Here is a 15,661-nt window from a genome sequence, read left to right as displayed (position 1 = left end):
AAGCACACACACACATGTATATATATATATGTGTGTACTTGTGAGTGTGTGTATATATAGATTCACCCACAACTCTCTGGGTGAATCTGATGGTTGGCATGAATATGTCAATGAATATTTCAGAATGGAAGGCAGTGGCGAGTGGAGTGCCGCAAGGCTTGGTGTTGGGGCCGCTACTGTTTACCATATGTATTAATTATTTGGAAGAGGGAATTAGGAGCAACACTAGCAAGTTTGCGGATGACACAAAGCTGGGTGGCAGTGTGAACTGTGAAGAGGATGTTAGGAGGTTGCAGGGTGACCTGGACAGGTTGAGTGAGTGGGCAGATGCATGGCAGATGCAGTATAATATAGATAAATGTGAGGTTATCCACTTCGGCGGCAAAAACAAGGGGGCAGATTATTATCTTAATGGGGTTAGGTTAGGTAAGGTACAGCGAGACCTGGGTGTCCTTGTACACCGGTCACTGAAAGTTGGCGTGCAGGTACAGCAGGCAGTGAAGAAAGCTAATGGAATGTTGGCCTTCATAACAAGAGGATTTCAGTATAGGAATAAAGAGGTTCTTCTGCAGTTGTATAGGGCTCTGATGAGACCACATCTGGAGTATTGTGTACAATTTTGGTCTGCTAATTTGAGGAAGGACATCCATGTGATTGAGGCAGTGCAGCATAGGTTCACGAGATTGATCCCTGGGATGGCGGGACTGTCATATGAGGAAAGATGGAAAATACTAGGCTTGTATTCACTGGAGTTTAGAAGGATGAGGGGGATCTTATAGAAACATATACAATTATAAAAGGACTGGACAAGCTAGAGGCAGGAAAAATTTTTCCCAATGTTGGGCGAGTCCAGAACCAGGGGACACAGTCTTAGTATTAAGGGGAGGTCATTTAAAATTGAGGTGAGAAAAAACTTTTCACCCAGAGAGTTGTGAATTTATGGAATTCCCTGCCACAGAGGGCAGTGGAGGCCAAATCCCTGGATGGATTTAAGAGAGAGATAGAGCTCTAGGGGCTAGTGGAGTCAAGGGATATGGAGAGAAGGCAGGCACGGGTTATTGATAGGGGACGATCAGCCATGATCTCAATGAATGGGGGTGCTGGCTCGAAGGGCCGAATGGCCTCCTCCCGCACCTATTTTCTATGTTTCTATGTTTCTATGTCAGTAGAAAGGGCCTGTTTCTGCAAGACATGACAATATGATTCTCTGACATTTAATAGTAAGTTTCAAAACAATATTGTATATATATATATTATTTTCCTTAAAGCAAAGGCATGTTTTAACTTTCTACACATTGTTTAGAGGAATGTATATATTTTTTATCCGTTAAGAAACTCATTTTGAGTTCCTCCAATATATCCCAATCTGTCAAAACATCAAATTTTGTTTGATAATCATTGACAGGCCTTGGCAATTATATTACAATTAAGTGGACAATGTAAATATTCTTGCTGACCCACCGGCTACAATGTCCATCACACCAGTGCTCTCTGCTACATATTCCTCCAACACGAACGGCATGGTAGTAGTAGATGTGCAGTAGAGTTGCTGCCTTACAGTGCCAGGGACCCGGGTTCGATTCTGACTACGGGTGCTTGTCTGTTCGGAGTTTGTACGTTCTTCCCATAACCTGCATGTGTTTTCTCCGAAATCTTCCATTTCCTCCAACACTCCAAAGGTGTAGAGGTGTGTAGGTTAATTGGCTTGGTATAAATGTATAATGTAGAATTGTCTTTAGTGTGTAGGGTAGTGTTAACGTGCGAGGATCGCAGGTCGGTGTAGATCGGTGGGCCTATTACCCGAAGGGCCTATTACCGTAAGCTGTATCTCCAAACCTAAACTGAAAATATTGTCCTTGCTGCATTCCCCTTTCCATCTTCCACATTTCCATATTCCCATAAGCCACAGAAGGAGGCTATTCAGTATCTCGTTCCTGTCAGTTCTCAGAGCATTCACATCATTCCCATCCGTTCAACTTGCTTTCCTGTAATGTATTATGTTTCAGATGCTCATTCAACTTCCTCCTGAACAACCACCTATAGTAGAGACAAATTTACAGCTTTCACCTGGGGTGATAGGAGCTGTGAAGTGGGGTTTGAGGAGTGTTTGATGCTAGGTTAGTATGCTGCCGATTAGGAGATTGGGATAGTTGTATTGGGGAATCTGGTTTCCAAGTAGTTGAAGGGGTGTTTGGTGACCATGTCAGAAAATAAAGTCTTGATTTCAAAGGATCAGGATTAGGATTTCACTGAAGATTAATGAGTATTGACAGGGTGTCATTCAGTTCAGCAGCAGGGGTGGGTGTCTGATGAGAGCAGAGAGATACAGGGGACTTTTACAAGTTAATTTCCCAGTTCCAGTCAGGGACCTGCTTCTGCAGAATCTCTTTAAAACACCCTGTTGCTGAGGAAGCGGTGCAATTTAATTCCAGTTTTGCAGAGAGTGTCATTGACAAGTGCACCTCAGAACAATGTGCATGAATTTCCCAGGCAGCAGTCTGAAGGAGCACTGAGTGAGGAATGCAGAATTCATTGCACACCTGATATGGAAATTATATCTCCAGTACATGTGTGATCCGTGGTTGGAAGCCTTCTCTCAAATTTCTTGGTTGTTTTGTTTGCTTCCTCTAAAGTACTTTGGAATAACCCATGGCTATAAAAGTTACTAAACACAAGTGTGTATTACCATTGGGGTCAAGTTTTTGCCTACTACCCTGGGATCTGGAATACTGAGCAGGTGAAAGTTGAAATTCCACCACATCTCCAGGGGAATTTAAATTCAAGTGATTAAATAATTCGGGAGAAATAAAATCTCATAACAGTAATGACGACCATGAAACTGCGAATATCATTAAAAAAATTGTTAAGAATGTCCTTCAGGAAAGGAAGGTAGACATAAAATGCTGGAGTAACTCAGCGGGATAGGTAGCATCTCTGGAGAGAAGGAATGTGTGACGTTTCGAGACCCTTCTTCAGGGAAGAAACGTTCATTTCTCACCCTATTTATAGTCTTATGTGGTCTGAAACCTACATAAGATTCCTAACCGTCCTGTGAACTCTCTTAGTAAACTAGTTAGCTCAATTACAGTTTTGAATGGACAATAAGTACTAGCTTCACCAATGATGTCAACATCTGGTGAAGAAATTATTTATTGATTTATTGTTTTTATTTGAAAACCTCCAGTCATTTCAATTAATCTTTTACAGACACAAAATGCTGGAGTAACTCATCAGGACAGGCAACATCTGTGGATAGAATGAATGGGTGACATTTCAGGAGTGAGCCATTTCTTTAGAGGAAGTGTCTTGACACAAACGTCACCCTTTCCTTCTGTCCAGAGATGTTGCCTGTCCCGCTGAGTTACTGCAGCCTTTGGTGTCTATCTTCGGTGTAAACCAGCAACTGCAGTTCCTTCCTACTCAATTAATCTTTTCCTTTGTCCTGCTGATTGTCTGATCTCGCCACATGTGTAATCCATTACTGTGAATTGCCTTTACATGCCTCACTACTCATGCAAAACCTTACTTGACAGGGAAAGGGGCTTTCATTGGAACAATAAGCAAAGAGGTTAGCATGTCTTATCTGTGAGGTGTCCAGATAGACTAGGGTTTTGTAAAGTCAGTCCTGCAGTGATAGTCTGTGCTGAGTTAATTTATCTTTTCAAGTGTTGATGGGGAGACACAAAAATCAATTCATATCCTCAAGAGGGAAAATTAACTCAATCGGAAACATTGCTTACCCCTAGGCCTCTTCTTGTCACTAAAACCATGGTTTATGGTCCAGGCCTAACATTTCCCTATGCTCCTGCTGGCTAGATCGGTTTCATTCTTATTAAGACACAAATGATTCATAACATGCTCTTACCATATTTAGACCTCAGGTACAACCACCTACTCATATAAATACATTGACCTCATTTGACATAATTTGTTATGAGATTTAAATCCTTACCTTTAAATCATCTTGTTCATAACCATCATTGTTACTCTGGCTTTATAACCTCCATTTATGACCTTAATTAGCCTAGATTTCTGATCTATATTTTGCTTTTGTTACCCACTCCCTCCATCACACTAGGAACATTTTCTTCACCTCCGATCCATCCATTCTCTGGAACTACATTCTACACACGGCTTATCTCGTCCTTTCCCCCTTTCTCTGAGCTCACTTTTGCTCCTTTCCATCCAGCCTACTCTTTTTCTGTTGTCCACAATTTCTTGTCATCCTCTGACAAGCAAGGCAGTAATCACAACTTGATTCATGGAGAATACAAGCCCAGAAATACCCGTTACAGAAGTCGCAATGTCCTATTTGCTGAAGCAATTTTCGCGAATCAGTGCTCAATATTATCATCTTGAGAGGCAATGTTTGCACTGGCAGGATTAGAGGTAGTGGAAACATGACAAAGAGCATTGCCATAGGACTGGCATTCGCGATGCATTTTAATTATCCTTGCTGTTATTAGCTGCCAGCAATACAATTGATTAGCTGACAAGAGATTTGGATTTTACTGTATTAGAAGCATGCAATAAATAAAGACTCTTTCCCTGAGTTGTGACAACACTTTCATTGTGAAGGCTGCTTCTGATAGTTAAATTTGAGATTGTAAAGTTGTAATTGAAGAATTATGTTTAAGAAAGAACTGCAGATGCTAGAAAATTGAATGTAGATAAAAATGCTGGAGAAACTCAGCAGGTGAGGCAGCATCTCTGGAGCGAAGGAAATAGGCAACCTTTCGGGTCGAAACCCTTTCTTCAAACACCTCTTCTGAAGAATTATGTTTGTTATACTAAAATATTTTGAAAAGTTAAGTGTAATCAATTATAGAGAATAATTAAATTTGGAAAAAAAAAATCATTCACTGAAAATGCCAAAATAACTTTTGGTTGAAGAATTATAAACAGGAGGCATTTGATAGAATTAATCATGAGCAATTGTTTGTAAAATTGCTAAATAGAGGTGCCCCTAAATTCTTAGTGAGAATTTTAGTGTTTTGGTATGCCCATCAAACGTTTCAGGTTAAATCGGACAATGTTGTATCTGTTCCATTCAGTGTTAGTAACGGAGTGCGGCAAGGAGGAATTTTGTCTCCTATTTCATTTAATGTTTATATGGACGAATTGTCAAATCAGTTAAATAGGCTAAAAACTGGCTGTCTTGTGGGCAACACTATTGTTAATCATCTGATGTATGCAGACGACCTGGTCCTGCTCTGTCCATATAGTGCTGGGTTGCAGCAGATGCTGAAGGTGTGCTCTCAGTATGGCCTTGATTATGACATAAAGTATAACGCTAAGAAAAGCCACAAAATGGTAGTTAGAAGCGCTGAGGACAGGGAATCAACTTTTCCGACCTTTTATTTGTCAGACAGTCCTCTTGCTGTGTGTGAGGAAATTAAATACTTAGGTCATGTCATATCTGATGACTGGAAGGATGACAAAGACCTCTACCGACAGCGCTGTAAAATTTATCTTCAAGCCAACATGCTTATAAGGAAGTTTTATATGTGCTCTGACCATGTGAAGTGTTCCCTGTTCAGAACCTACATCACACCGTTATATACTGCTCAATTGTGGTCTAAGTAAAAGAGTATGCAGAGGCTTAAGGTAGCATACAATGATGCAATGAGGTTGCTACTTCGTGTCCCTAGGTGGCATAGTGCCAGTCAATTGTTTGTGTCCACTAGAGTGCCAACCTGTGAGGCACTCTTAAGACAGCTGATGTTTAGTTTTATGTGTCGTCTGGACAAGTCAGAGAACCACATAATTGAAGCCTCAGTCAGCCCTCTGAAAAGTTGCTATAGATTCACTTCTAGGCTAAGACGGCATTGGTGCAATAGGTTATATATATTTTAGGCTAATATGCAATTTCTTAATGTATCTTTGTAATTCTTTGTACTGTTTGATGTGTATATGGACCTGTGTCTGAAATAATGCTTTAATAATAATAATAATACACAAAACTCTAGGCACAAGAAATTGCAGATGCTGAAGTCTTAAACAAACAAAGTGCTCAAGAACTCAGTTGGTCAGGCAGCACTTGTGGAGGAAATGGACAGATGACATTTCAGGTCAGGTCGGGCCCCTTCTTCAGACTGATATGAGTAGAGGGGAGAAAGTTGCCACCAGGATAAAGCTTGGCAAATGATAAGGGAATACATGTGAAGGGGGGGGAAGATGGATTGAATGACAGAGATAGGTATGTGTGAAGAGGGCTGGAGTATTTGCCAGTCAACACCACCCCCCTTTCACTTGCCCCAAGCCCAACTCTCTTTGTTCAGCTTTCTTCACACCCAATCTAATTAGTCTGAAGAAGGGGCCCCAACCGAAAACATTGTCCATTTCGTCCACAGTTGTCTGATCTGTTAAGTTCCTCCAGCACTTTGCAAACAAAACACTAAATATTTTATAACACTAAATATTAAATATTTAGACTATTAACCGACGTCTACTACAAACCTACTGACTCCCATAGCTATCTTGACTACACTTCTTCACACCCTTTTTCCTGTAAAGACTCTATCCCCTTCTCCCAATTCCTCCATCTACGCCGCATCTGCACCCAGGACGAGGTGTTCCATACCAGGGCATCGGAGATGTCCTCATTCTTTAGGAAACGGGGGTTCCTCTCTTCCATTATAGATGAGGCTCTCATTATAGATGAGGCTCTCACTAGAAACTCTAGAGTTTCCTCGATATACCGCAGATCTGCTCTTACTCCCCCTCCCCCCATTCGTAATAAGGACAGAGTCCCGCCTGGCCGCACCTTCCACCACATCAGCTGTCACATACAGCATATTATCCTGCAACATTTTCGCCACCTTCAACGGGATCCCATTATTGGCCACATCTTCCCATCTCCACCCCTTTCTGCTTTCTGCAGAGACCGTCCCCTCCTAAACTCCCTGGTCAACTTGTCCCTTCACACCCAAACCACCCCCTCCACAGGTACTTTCCCCTGCAACCGCTGAAGATGCAACACCTGTCCCTTTACCTCTCCCCTCGACTCCATCCAAGGACCCAAACAGTCTTTCCAGGTGAGGCAGAGGTTCACTTGCACCTCCTCCAACCTCATCTACTGTATTTGCTGTTATAGGTGTCAATTTCTCTACATCGGCAAGACCAAGCGCAGGCTCGGCGATCGTTTCGCTGAACACCTCCGCTCAGTCTCTTAACCTACCTGATCTCAGTCTCTTAACCTACCTGAACTCCCAGTGGCTCAGCACTAAACATTTTATTATTGTCATGCTACAACAAATTAATTGTTTTATGCAAATTAATTTTGATTGTTCCCCTTGCATGCACGTCTTAAAGAGTCTTAATTAATCATAGATAAGGTGAAGCAAAGACAAAGCTAAATTTTCCATTTGTGTGGGTTAGATAAATACCAGAGATGCTTCTTAGGTCTGCAATGGAATCAGTCCTTTCTATACGAATATGGACTTTGAGCCGAATTCTACAACCCAAAATTCCAAAATTATTCTGTTCAATAGACCCTGAGGATCAGAATCTGGGCATTGAACCAGTCATAGTGTGTTTATTTGCTTGAATATTCAATGTATTAAATGCCAGTTAAATGTGATACTGACAAGCAATGCACATACATAAAATGGTGCATGCATGTAAGTGGCAAGAAAATGATTGAGAAAATTGCTGTCCCAAAACTATTTATATTGGAATTACAATTTTGATTTGTCATAGAGAAAATTGTGAAAAAAGCAAGATTTGGGGAAACAAGTACTTGAGCTCACAGAATTTAATAAATCACAACCTTTACATGATAAATCAGGCTTAACCAAAACTTTATGATGAAACATACATGGTTTTCTGTTAGCTACATATTAGTCTTGAAAAAGTATTTTACTTTTGTAATTTCCTATATTTTTTTTATTGTGAGTTAGAAGTGATAGCGAGAGAACAAATGTGATACTCACCCTGCTTCCAGAAGTTTATTGTTTAATCATTATCATCATAATCATAATCATAATAGTACCTTATTAGCCAAGTATATTTTGCAACATACGAGGAATTTGATTTGCCAAACAGTCCTACCAATAAGGAGCAACAAGACACCCAAATACAATTTTTAACATGAACATCCACCACAGCGACTCCCCACATTCTGTACTGTGATGGAAGGCAAAGAAAGTTCAATCTTCTTCCCTGCTTTCTTGCTATTCACCTAGACCTGGCCATTGTCCCTTGAGCAAGGTTACCTGGTTTACCACTGTGGAGTTTATATCCTGCTAATGCATCAAGCTTTTTTGCTTCTTTTCTGGTTATTTCATAGTGCACTTCCTGCCCATAGTTCAGCACCTTCTATTTCCAACTATTCTGACTTTTTTTTCTATTGCTTCCCTGGAGTTCAGTTCTTCTCGCTTTCAAACTGATGGAAGCCCTTCAAATTACCAGCACTAACAATTATAAAACAACCAAAGACTTTACGAAATACTGCGTAGATGCAGAAATTGTTTAAAATCATGTATGATTTAATTACAATGGATTATACTTGCCGCTTCGCCACAGATTTTCCTCAGTACTTGTTGCTTTGTAACAACCATACTTTAAGGCTTTTGTTAAAGAAGATGTCAACATTCTGAAGGTCAAGTATCAACGTGACTGAATATCCGCTCTGATGCTGGTCTTAGCATTGAGCCCAGCAGTAATGCAGTGACATAGTAAGTTTAGAGATGATACAGAATATAATACATACAATAATATGTTTGCTATGTATCCTTTAGCTTTGTGGTTTTAATTAAGATCAACAGCACAGAAATAGGTTATTTGCCCATTATGACTAGTCTGATCATCAACTATCTATTTATGCTATTCTCGTTATCCAGCATTTTGTTCATAGTCCTCAATGCCTTGGCAGTTCAAGTACTTATAGAGTCATAGAGTCTTACAGTGTGGAAACAGGCCCTTCAGCTCAACATGCCCACACCAGCCAACATAGTACTTGTCTAACTACCTCTCAAACACTCTTGTGAGAGTATTTGCCTCAACCATCCATTCAGACAGTATGTTCCAGATTCTTACCACCCTCTGAGTGAAAATATTCTTCCTTTGGTTCAATTTAAACTCTATCACTTATCCTCAACCTCTGACTAGTTTTGTTCTCATCTGCTTTAGGGAAATGTATCCAATGATCTACCTATCTATGCCACTTAAAAATTTTTTATACTTCTATCGCATCCTTCTTTGCTTCCTTGACTCTAAGGAAAACAAAATCAGCCAGTCCAATCTAACCTCATAATTCTGAATCACTCTATCTCAAAAAATATCACAGTGAGTCTCCTCTGCACCATGTCCAGTATCTGAATTGTGGTCACCAAAAGTGCAGACATACTCCTCAATGGTTCAATAACAAATTCTTAATAATTGTACTATAATCTCCCTATTGTTAATAATTGTACTATAATCTCCCTATTCTTATATTTTAGGCCCAAGCAATTAAAGACAAATATCCTATATGGCTTTGTCACCACAGCATCCATCTGTGTAACAGCTCAAGTATCATTGGACTTACACACAAAGGCCCTTCAGCTCCACAATACCCCAGAGAGCCCCACCAATCCTTATATATGCTCCATCCTTTTTTGTCCTCCATCCAAAGTGCATCATTATGCACTTATCAAGATTAAATTTGATCCTCCACCAATTTTATCAACTGATTAATCTAATCCTGCAGCCTATAATATCCCCCTCACTGTCAGCAGCACCACCAAATATTTTCTGGTGCTTTAATGAGCTTTTAATTAAATAGATTATTTTTTAAATCCGCAACTCATAATTTGTCTCTAAAAATGGTCCTTTGTAATTTAGTCGCTCTGATTAATCAGTTTTTAAAGGTTTCCGTGTGGTTCCCGGAGGTTCCCAGAGATTTTTGTCAGTCTCCCTACCTGCTTCTACTACCTGCAACCTCCGGCAACCACCTGCAGCCTCCGAAAACTGCATGGAAACCTTGGGTGGGGCGCAATGTCTCCAGAGGTTTCCGTTCAGGTTTCCTAGGTGAGACAGGGGCATAAGTTTGTCTACCTATTGGCATCTGGAGAAAGGCAGTGCAGATGTGTAGAGGTTGGGTGATGTGAATCCAGATCTCTTCCAGAATGATTCAGCTCTCTATTTCTCCTGAGAATTTCATTCAAGCTGATTCATATTTCACCAAATGCAAGTTCTGTCCTGAAGAGACGCAATTGGGAAAATAATTAGAACATTTAATTTTAAATTGTGTTTTCTAGAAACAAACTTACGTTTTTAAAATGTACTCTGTAATGCTCTTGAAGCTTGGTTTCTAAAACATATTTTAAGTTCTGGATATACCTTCCAATAGAGAACATTTCCTTCAGTGAACAGTTCATCTTGTATACAGGGAAATGTTAGTGAATGAGGCCTGTTCATATTGCAAGTTTGTGTATAGTTAATGAAATTTGCAGAAATCTTAGCAAGTTATAGCTGTTATTTCAAGGCGTAAAGATTCCACCACTTGGCTGATTTATAGCTTTGTCTTTCCACTTAAACCTCAAGGCCTAGATAGGGTGCAGCTGAAACTGTGTAGTGTTTAACATGCACTTAATAAAAATACATTGAAGTCTGTTTTTACATTTTTGTGAGTTTTACTTCCTGCTTCTTTTTTTCTCTCAGAATCCAACCTTCCTCTCCCACTCATGCCACTCACCATATGTTTTCTGTCTGTCACCCTGTTTCTGATTCTGTTCTTAATTTGAACTGGTTTAGATATGCTCCGGGTCTTGTTGCCATCATTATCATTTGGCACTTCCAGCAAAAGTGGCAAAAAATAATAATTGGAGCTGAAGAACGAGGAAGAATAAAAACATAATCACAGCAAGTTTGCTGCGTAAAGCAAATTCTGGACCATTGTTTGGGACTGGAAAAGAGCACAGTGGTTATAATTTTGCGTACTTTTTACTTTTGAATGTGGTGTTTAATGATCTACTCCAGAGACATGTGGTTCACAATTAAATCCTCAGGGACATGTTGAAGCTGCGTGCAGTCACTCAAAGGCTCACTAGGCAATGACACCGTTTATAACCCTCCCGCCATTGCACATTAAGAAGTAGAAATCTATGATAAAATTCCATGAATTGTGTTTTCTTATGTACATATTAAAAACACAGAAGGCATTTTAGCCCATCGTATTTGTCCTATTCCACTTCTCCTTATTTTCCCTGTTCCACTGTACTTTATTCTCTCTCATTTATGCCCTTGACTCACCTTTTTAATGAATGACAAGACTAAGTGGGACCCGTTGGGTCCCAGCTTCACACGGGAGGGCTGGTCCCCCAATGCAATATTCAACCTCTCCACCAATTCCAGTATACACACACACACACACACATGCGCAGACACACGCAGACACAGACGCAGGCGCAGACACAGGCGCAGGCACACACGCACACGCACACGCCAAGTAAACTTTCTTGAATCTACTCACATAGCTGAGCGCGGCCTCTCCACTGTGGGGCTTCCGCAGTCAGCGGTACTTCCGCAATCAGCGTGACCTGTCCACTAAGCGGAAGTCACAAAATGAGCGGGACTTTTGGACTAAACACAGTCGGAACTAATAAAGCATTTATTCCATCGAAACACAGTTGGACCTAACAAAGCATTTATTCTTTCCAAACACAGTCGGACCTTATAAAGCATATATTCCTTCCAAATACAGACAGGCCTAATAAAGCATTTATTCCTTCCAAACATAGTCGGACCTATTAAAGCATTTATTCCTTCCAAACAAAGTCGGACCTAACCAGTTTCAAGCACAGGCAGGGCAGCAGGCTAAACAACTCATGGCATTGTCATTTAATTTCCAATTAAGCATTGCACTTTCAAGCACAGTCAGGGCAGTAGGCCAAACAACTCATGGCATTGTCATTAAGGCCTAACAAATCATTTATTGCAGGTACATTGCAGATACACAGTTGATTCACAGCTTAGAATGACAGTTGTGGCCTCCCTCTCACAATCTTGCAGTGACTGGCTCATGTCCAGGCATCCGGGGTTTTATAGTCCTGTACCCCCACCCCTCAGAAGGGGCGTTACCTTCACCATGGTGATTGACAGGCGAGAGGACCAATAAGCTGATCTCAAGGTTTTTTTTAAATCGCAGAATTTTTTTATTTTTCATTGATGAGAAAAATCCTCGGGGCTGGCTCAGTGAAGGAGGACTGTGAGTAAGATGGCTAACAATCACAGCGATACAGGGTAGCGTTATTTCTAAAATCAATATAGAGCGCAGACAGGAAGTGGTCAAGGTGAGACTTTTAGTTGTATAGATATATAATGTTGTGCTTATATCGATTAATTGGAATAGCATGATCTGTGTTGAAAATACTGGCACAAATATTCAGTATTATATAGAAATGTGATATTTTATTATGAATCAAATATATTTTTAATTAAATAATAAAATACATAATAATCCAAACTGATACACTGCATAGTGTGTGCTGCATTTTAGTAGAGATTGAGGCCCTGTCTGGCTTTTCAGGAGGACATAAAATATTCAGGAGGACATAAAAACTGGTAGCAAAAATAATTGGCATTATAGTGACACAAATCAGACCTTTACATTATCAAAAATTACAGAGGGCAAACATTCGTGCACTCAAAAATTATGGGGGTCATTCTGACAGGCCAATGAAGCTACCAACAGAGGCCACAATGGAACTAAAATGGTGGAATATTCCTGGCATTATAACCATATAACCATATAACCATATAACAATTACAGCACGGAAACAGGCCATCTCGGCCCTACAAGTCCGTGCCGAACAAATTTTTTTTCCCCTTAGTCCCACCTGCCTGCACTCATACCATAACCCTCCATTCCCTTCTCATCCATATGCCTATCCAATTTATTTTTAAATGATACCAATGAACCTGCCTCCACCACTTCCACTGGAAGCTCATTCCACACCGCTACCACTCTCTGAGTAAAGAAGTTCCCCCTCATATTACCCCTAAACTTCTGTCCCTTAATTCTGAAGTCATGTCCTCTTGTTTGAATCCTCCCTATTCTCAAAGGGAAAAGCTTGGCCACATCAACTCTGTCTATCCCTCTCATCATTTTAAAGACCTCTATCAAGTCCCCCCTCAACCTTCTGCGCTCCAGAGTATAAAGACCTAACTTATTCAACCTATCTCTGTAACTTAGTTGTTTAAACCCAGGCAACATTCTAGTAAATCTCCTCTGTACTCTCTCTATTTTGTTGACATCCTTCCTATAATTGGGCGACCAAAATTGTACACCATACTCCAGATTTGGTCTCACCAATGCCTTGTACAATTTTAACATTACATCCCAGCTTCTATACCCAAATCATTATAAGCAATCGAGTCTTTCCGTGCTCAGAATAAACCAGTTTATATTTAACTGCACTGTCCAAATGCATTTACCTCTTGAGCTAGCCCCGCAACCTTTTAGTTCTGTGGCCATCCACCACCTAGAGTTGTCTGTGAGGGGCAGCCAAGATTCCAGGTAATCCATTCTGAGAATCTGCACCAGCAACGCTCTGGTAGTCTGTGACTGCATAAACTGACACCTTCACTAATTTTTGTGGAGGCAGCATCTGTGAAAAGAAAAACAAAACCAGAAGTGAGAAAGAGACCATCAACACCTCTTTCCAGCGCGGCGACCCGGGCAAGGCATCGCCCGCTCCGCAATGGTGCTCCAGTTCTGTGCTGCCGCCGAAGCCGGGGTTCTGGCCGTTCCCTTCAGGAAACGCCGCTCCAGGCCCGCTCGTAGGCCGTGAGGACGGGTCAAAGGTGCTGCCCGGACAAAAGCCGCCTCTCCGACCAGGTAGGGGCCCTGAAAAGGAGTTTCCCCCTTTCCCCACCCCCACATAAAAAAAGACTAGAACTCTGAAAAACAAAAATTCAACCAACTAAAAATAAAAAAAAGTGATGAAAAAACAGACAGCTGGGCAGCCATACCCATACAGGATGACGCCCCCTATACCATATAGGCTTTCATAGCATGGTGACAATAATTATATGTAATATTCTAAGTGCTGTTTCACCAAAGTTTGATAATTTAACCTAGCTTTATTTATATTAAATTAAATCCACTGGAAATGAACAGTACCCCTTAATTGTTTTTTTTTTATGAACTTGCCAACTTTTCATAATGGATGTAATTGTACTGCAAAATTACTTTGTTTCTTTATCTCACCTGGACTGGCATCTAAATAATAGATGACTTGTCCATTTTTCCTACCAAATTACAGTTTTGTTCCAGCGTTGGCAAAAATGTAAAGAAAAATAATCCGGAATAAAACTAGACTTGAACAAGTGTTAATTAACTAGAGAAAACTAGGCTCTGGGAGATGGAGACTAGTCACAGAGGGCAGCTAGTAAGTCCTACAGCAGTACCTCTTGTAGGGCTGCACAGTGTTTCTCCCTCATCAGAGGGGAGTATAGGGGGTCAATTCTGGGCTGAACCTGAAGAGGGGTGCAGAACATACCCCTAGTGAACATGGGGTGCAAGACAACCTATTGGAAGACACTTACCATCAGGGAACTGCAAAACACTAAATGTTCCAGTGTCAACCAGTGTATTTGAAAACATGGCTGTGCCAGGGACGTGAAACAACAGAAAGTTCTGAAAGTCCTAACAGCGGGAATTACGGGTTTCGCCCGCACAATAAACAAAAAAGACATGACACAAGATCACCAGGATGCACTGGCTTTATTTTGCAACTACCAATACGTGTAAACAGCATTAGAAGAAGTGCCATCCAACCGGCTATTACTATTTGGAGGCAACTTATCAAAACAGGTAAAAGAACTTGACAAAGAGGGTAAAACCCTGGGGCTCATTAAAGCAACGTCTAAAAACTACTTCATGGGGAATGCGCTAACCCTCAACACCGACCCAACTACAGATCCAGACACCGGCACCTCAACGTCCACGGAGGATGCCGAAAAAGTAACAAACCGACCAATACTAACCATGGAGGTGGGTGGGTCTGGTTCCTTACGAGGTTGGTGGGAAATTACAATTCTATCTGGATGCATGGAATAAATTAACTACCGACACTTATATTTTCAGAAGTATAGGGTTATACCATAGAATTTATACAAAACATAATCCCCCAGTTCAGCATGTACCAAACCGAATGTTCGTGCTTACAAGCAAAGAAAAAATCAAAAGCTGAACTACAGTGCCCATATAAAAAAGGAATAATGGAGGATATCCAACACGAATCACAGGAATTTGTGTCCAAAATCTTTATCATAAACTAGATGGTGGTTGCCACATCATCATAGATTTGACTAATTTGAATATTTTCATACTATATATTCATTACTAGATGGGAACCTTTGTTACTGCTAAGCAATTAATTCCTAGGTTACTACATGGCAAGCATCGTATTAAAAGATGCTTACTACACAGTACCCATTAGAGGTGACCACAGATGTTATTTAACACAATGGATCATCTGCGGTACACCCTCAACACAGTTCACATGTCAATAACTTTGCCGAAAGAAAAGGTTACAGCCTTAATGGAGGCTTGCAGCAAAACAAAACCATCCATCAGACTGGTAGCAAAAATAATTGGCATTATAGTGGCTGCGTTTCCAGCCACACAAATCGGACCTTTACATTATCAAAAATTACAGAGGGCAAACATTCG

Source organism: Leucoraja erinacea, chromosome 6 (genome assembly GCF_028641065.1).
Source record: "Leucoraja erinacea ecotype New England chromosome 6, Leri_hhj_1, whole genome shotgun sequence".
In the NCBI taxonomy this organism is placed as follows: domain Eukaryota; kingdom Metazoa; phylum Chordata; class Chondrichthyes; order Rajiformes; family Rajidae; genus Leucoraja; species Leucoraja erinaceus.
This window is presented reverse-complemented; position numbering follows the sequence as displayed.